We start from the raw sequence: 6,788 nt of genomic DNA, 5'->3' as shown, positions 1-6,788 counted from the left end.
CATGGAATTCTCTAGGCAAAAATACTGGAGTGGGTAGTCATTCCTTTCTCCAGAATGTCTTCCTAAAACAGGGATTGAACTTGGGTCTCCTGCATCACGGGCAGATTCTTTACTGTTTGAGTGATGAAGTAGAAGAAATTTTCCTTGGGAAAGGAGAAATAATTGTGAGAAATATTGAGTTTCAATAGCATTCAGACCATAGCTATGAAAGTTTTCATGGAGAATGGAATCACAGGGGCCTTAGAGGAGGAAGTGAAGAAAAATGCATAATTTTATCTCTGAATGATCCCACATACACACCATGCAATGCCATTTCCATGCATGTAAGCAGCTTTCCACCAACTGTCGGAGGTGTATGGGGCTCCAGGTCCAACTCTGCATGTAGGATATCTTACCTGAACCTTCGTGGTGTGAACATTCCTATGAAGTAAGACCAAAATGGGCAAGGATGCAGTAGCATTTCTCAAGCACTTCAAGCATTCCAGTACTAAGCCGTCTAACAACATCTTAACTCAGTGATTCATCTCCAAAGTGTGTATACCATAATGAAGAAACTGGGGCTCAAAGATGATGCCATTTGCCTGAGAAAACAAAGCCAACCTACACAAATCTTGCATTCCTCTTGTAGACTGAACTGGTCCCAACACACAGCTCCACACAGATGTCTCAGGGCCCACACCTGAGCTCACACTGCCCCTGGAGTCAGAAGAAGCAACAAGCAATTCACTTTCTTTCTAGATTAGCATAGGAATTTTAAGTACAAGTTCTGGAGTTAGGTAAACTTGGGTTCAAACCTAAGGTTTGAGACTTGCTATCTGACTGATAATAGGCAAAATATTTAATCTCTTTAAGCCTTGGTTTCCTCACCTGCAAACTGGAATGATCATAGAGAGTATCTCACAGGAATATTCTGAGGAGTTAATGTGTGATGGACTTAAAACACTAGTGGAATATCTGGGACATGGTAACTGCTCATAGACGTGACCTAATACCTGTTACCTTTTCAATGACTTTCCACTCTACTGTTTCTATCATAAAAGAATCAACTTATGTGTGATGTGAATTTAAATCAAGAATTAATGGGATTTTCCACAGTTAGCTGAAAATTTTATTTCTGCGAGAAAAATCACTTGGAAGCAAGAAACTTTTACTTCCAATGTCTTTTCTCTCCTTTCCAATTGCTCTTATTTCTGTAGTGAGGAACTGATGGGCTTTTTGCTGCTCAATTTATTCGAACTCCACAATCCCTTCTTTATCGCCTTGCTTTGCTCAATAAACCTGAGGGATTTTGTTCACATCTCTACTACAGCATGTATGTTGCTGTGATGACAGAAAGTAAGACTGAGTTATAATGCAATAGGGCCGTAACTGTTGAGACATCCTTTAATCATCCCAAGCTTCAATTTCCTCTTCGGTTAAATGAAATCTATCCTACATATCTCACCACTATTATAAGGACCAGATACAGCAGTGGTAGCACACATTATAAAACTTAAAGTTCAGTAAAAATAGAAGCTCTTTTCATTATTTTGTTGCTGTTATATGATAAGGGAGAAGCCATAGGTTAAAATGATCACCCACCTATTCTAAATGCTAGCTCCTATGGTAGGGAATTACTCAAAGAGCATGTTTAGACTGGAAATGACATTCCTTTAAAAAGAGCAAAGGAATGGCTTATTTAAAAAGCCATTGTTAAACTTCTGCTTTGTTAAACTTCATTAGAAAAAGAAAGAGGCAGAGGGTTGACCATGACAGATCTTGGGGAAATAAATGAGAAAAGACTCACATACGCCTGATTTGGTTTGGCTTGAAAGCAAGGTGGAAGTCGCTCAGTTGTGTCCGACTCTTCACGACCCTATGGACTGTATGAGAGAGTGAGTGAAGTCGCTCAGTTGTGTCCGACTCTTTACGACCCCATGGACTGTAGCCTACCAGGCTCCGCGGTCCATGGAATTCTCCAGGCAAGAATACTGAAGTGGGTTGCCATTTCCTTCTCATTGCAGGCAGAGTCTTTACCACTGAGTCACCAGGGAAGCCCAGTATAGTTTATAGTATATAGTATAAGCTATTGTTTATAGTTTATAGTATTTGCTGACTTTTGTGGTGTAATATTCCCATTGTGGTCTATTTCAAGCAACAAGATGACCTCACCAAATGTAGAAAAGATTCACATTATCACAGAAATCTATAATCTTTGCATCATGAAATTACAATAGTTATATATGTTCTTTAAATATTAATAAAATGTAGTAAGATAGCAATTAATGAGTCTTGAATATTGACTTATTCACTATGATTTCTTTAAAAGTAAGCTAATTAAAAAATAATAGTAATGGCTATATTTAACATTGACTTGCAAAATCCCTGAAGATTAAAAACCCGCTCTCATGAGCTACTGAAACTTGACTCCTACTAGCGACTGGTCCTCAGTAGTCCTTTCCATGTAAAGAGGATGCTCATATATAAGATTTTGAGAATGCATGCAAAGTACTTGGTAAACAGTGTCTAGTTTTTAAATGTCATAAAAAAAAAAATTCAGGCTCTGTGCTCTGGTCCATGTTGCATCTTGACTGAGAACCATTAACAGACCCCTAGTGAACTTCCTTCTCTACAGTGTAACACTTTGTTGTATCTAAAAGCCACATACAGGGACTTTCCTGGTGGTCGAGGGGTTAAGACTTCGTCTTCTAAAGCACGGAGTGTGGGTTCAATGCCTGGTCAGGGAACAAAGATCCCACATGCCTGTGGCCAAAAAACCAAAACATATAACAGAAGCAATATTGTAATAAATTCGAGAAGACTTTAAAAATGGCCCACATCAAAAAAAATCAGAAAAAAACTTAAAAAATAAAAGTAACATAATGAAATTATTTCCGGTGTGATAGAATATGAATCTCAGATATCACATTAGTGTTTGATGCTGATAGAAAAGGATAGATTATTACACAATTAATAAATCCACTTCTCTTGTCTCTGGAATACACATTTCTATAGTCATTAGAAGTCTCTTTAAAGATCAGTCTCAAAAACAAGCTTTTTATCCCCACTTGCCTCATTTCACTTTTCCCATTAGCAGCAGTTTAAAAATTCTTCTAAACTGCAGTTCTCATTATGCCTTTCTTCCTTTCTGCAGACTAGGGTCTTTATTCTCCTTATTCTAAAGCTTTAATATTTGAAATTAGTCTCATAAATTTAAAAAGGACACCCACATGGCTGATTATTTTAAAATTCAATCAAATGGATTTTTTTTTAACCCTTTCTTGAAGGCAGTGGGGGAGTAATGGATAAATGTATAATCAACTACATAAAATTTGACAGACAGATATTTTATAATATTGCCATGTGGGAGTTCAAATACCAGATGCTTTTTATCATGACAATCCAGTTCAATTCCCCGACCAAGAGAAAAGAGTACAGCACATTTGAGGACCAGCTGCAGGGACCTAACTCTGTCTCGCTGCCAACAGCAAAGCTGAAACACAGAATTCCAGCCTGAAATAGAGACAAGGGGCTTTGTGAGCTCGCACAGATAGAGATTTTAATGACAGGCTATTAGGACATCTTCTGTTTGTCTCCCATATGCTCAGTTGAAGAACTGGAAAATAAGTCTGCAGCAATTTGAAGTGCCAAGCAGCTAAAATCACTGGGCCACCTGTGTACTTTGATGGTCCCTGCTTTAAGGCAGTTTCTGGCTAACAGGACTTGGAAAAGTCAGAGCTGTCTGCTCCTTGTTCAATGAGACATTTGCCAGTAGGGGTCAAGAGACCCAGACAGAGGTAACTGTCCTTAGATTTAGTGCCTTTCCAAATTGGAACCCACCAGGTTTGGGGCAGTTGATCCCCAACCTCAGGAATGGGAGTCTGATCTTTTGTTCACCAGGGTTGACCTGAAGCTGACATTCAGAAGTAGAGACACGACTTTGCTGGTCTATGAGGCATAATGCATGGATCTGGAAGCAATATACTAAATCCAGAGGAAGCTATGGGCAAAATCTTGATGTGAATGCCACCTATAATGTGGGGTGACAAGAAACCAATGGAGTGAGGAGACAGAGAAGAATGGAATCCTACTGATTTCAGTAGAATTTCTCATCCTTTAAAAATGACGGGAATTTTCCAGTTTGAACATTGAACCACAGGACCACACTTGTGAGTAGGAATCAGGAAACCATTGTTGAGTGAGGTACAATGGGGCAGTCCTGCTTCCATTTCCCAACTACAGTGTACAGTTCAGAGCTCACTGAGTTGCTCCAGGTACCCAGCTGGCTACTTGGACGGGACCGCAGCCTTGTGAAGAAGGCTGGCTGTTTCAGAGGCCAGGTTCAGGGTCTATAACATAGGACCCAGCCTACAGAGGCTCAGGATTTTCCAAAAGGTGCCACTGCAGTCAATGACTGCCTGAGAAATTCTTTCCCAGTCTCTGTTCCGTTTCCCAGGGAGGGCTGGTTCCCCTCTTTTCCCATCACTCCTGTTGCCTCTCACCATGGACCATAAGTTAAGTAAAGTAAGTAAAGTGCTCATATACTCAGTCGTGTCTGACTCTTTGCAACCCCATGGACAGTAGCCCACCAGGCTCCTCTGTGCATGGGATTCTCCAGGCAAGAATACTGGAGGGGGTTGCCATTTCCTCCTCCAGGTCATCTCCCCAACCCAGGGATTAAATCTGCGTCTCTTACATCTCCTGCATTGGCAGGATTCTTTACCACTACCATCACCTGGGAAGCCACCACCGACCATAGTGAAGTCACTCAGTCATGTTCGACTCTTTGAGACCCCATGGACTGTAGCCTACCAGGCTTCCCCGTCCATGGGATTTTCCAGGCAAGAATAATGGAGTGGGTTGCCATTTCCTTCTCCAGGGGATCTTCCCAACCCAGGGATAGAACCCAGGTCTCCCACACTGCAGGCAGACACTTTACCCTCTGAACCACCGGGGAAGAATACCACAGACCATACGTCACCTCTAATTTTCTATGGAGCTTCCTGCGACTCCAAGCATCTCTGGTCCTGTTTCTTGCACCTTCACTAGGGTTTGATGAGGCATCCAAGCCCTCAAAGCAACTAAGTTTCATGAATATCCCTTCCTATTCATGTTGCTTCCAGGCTAACAAAGGCAGTTTGAAGGTTGTCCTCTACTCCACCCTCTTGGCAGCATGTCTTACAATAGTCATTCCCAGATAAAGAAATTGTTGCTGGGAGAAGTGTTAGCCAGGCTGAGGGACAGGCCTGGAGTCACGCGAAAGGGGAAAGAGAGCAGCCTAAGGGTCAGCTCTTAAGGAGCCAACTGTCTAACCTTATGGGACCTCGATTTCCTCCCCCTAGAAAGTAAGAGGCAATGAAGCAATAGAGTTCAATTTTTTTTCTACCTTCAGACACGTTTATTAAATTGGAATGTCATTCAGTATTTAAGTCTGTTTTTTCAGAGATCACGTGGAATGGATTGATTTAAAGCCCTGGCAGCCCACTGGGTCTCCCCCTCATCTACCTGGGTCTTCCAAAGCACCTCTGCATAACCTAGGAACTTCTCAGAATCCCATGTAAAACCCACAGAGCTGGGTGCTCCATAAATTTGTTACATCATGACCATCCATGGTATCTTGGAGATCACATTAACAGGAGCTGAGACTCCAACCGAGTCTTTGCATCACACCTTCTACCCCAGAACCTCTTTTTTATCCCAGACTGTTTCCATCCCTGGGCCCACTCGACTGAGCTTGGAGCAGTAGGGTCAGGAAAAATCAAGTTTACACTTTCAGGAGACCTATGACAGAATCACACAGCCTTGCCCTGGGTTTGGGGGCAACAACTAAGCTTTGGGTTCCCAGTTCAGATTTACAAGTGAAGCTCAGAGTTGGCATTTGGAAGCACCTAATTGGAGAAGACTCTCAAGAGTCCCTTGTACTGCAAGGAGACCAAACAAGTCAATCCTAAAGGAAATTAACCCTGAATGTTCACTGGAAGGACTGATGCTGAAGCTGAAGCCTCAATACTTTGGCCACCTGATGTGAACAGCCAACTCACTGGAAAAGCCCCTGATGCTGGGGAAGATTGAAGGCAGCAGAGGAAGAGATGGTTGGATGCACCACTGAGTCCATGGACATGAGTTTGAGAAGACAGTGAAGGACAGGGAAGTCTGGCTTTTTGCAGTCCATGAGGTTGCAAAGAGTCAGACATGACTTAATGACTGAACAACAACAACAACTCTCAAGCACCGATGGCCTTGGAATAGTTCTCCATGCTGTCATCTGAAAAGCTTTGCCCAGCTCTCTGTCTTTCACCTCAGGCCCTCACGTTCACAATGTTCCAGACACTATGGCCTTCCTTCACTTCCCAAAGCTAAAACACCTTTGGATGACAAAGCTGTTGCATATCTTGTTCCTTCTGCACGGAGCACATTTCCCTCCTCTGGCTTTTTGCCAAATTAACTTCTACTCCATCATTGCAGTGGCAGCTCAATTGTCCCTTCTCCCGGGAAAGACCTCTCTGACTGTTAAGTCCACATGGAAGCCATCTGTTGTTCATGCTGACCATCAAATGCAGCTCTCATCCATGGCCCTTGGCCAAATGTGGTTTTACAGTCTGCAAACCTACCTTTGCAAATAATCTGCCTGATTATTTGATAAGTATGCAGCTTTCCCCCTAGACCAGGGGTTGGAAAACTACAGCTTGAGGTCCAAATCCAGTCCCTTGCCTGTTTCTCCAAAGCTTTGCTGGAACACAGACATGCTTCCTACTGTGAGTATATCACCCACTGCCGCCCTTACACTATAACAGCAGAGCTCAGCAGTT

This window comes from Bubalus kerabau, chromosome 19 (genome assembly GCF_029407905.1).
Source record: "Bubalus kerabau isolate K-KA32 ecotype Philippines breed swamp buffalo chromosome 19, PCC_UOA_SB_1v2, whole genome shotgun sequence".
NCBI lineage: Eukaryota > Metazoa > Chordata > Mammalia > Artiodactyla > Bovidae > Bubalus > Bubalus kerabau.
The sequence above is the reverse complement of the archived record's forward strand: the minus strand, read 5'-3'. Positions refer to the sequence as shown.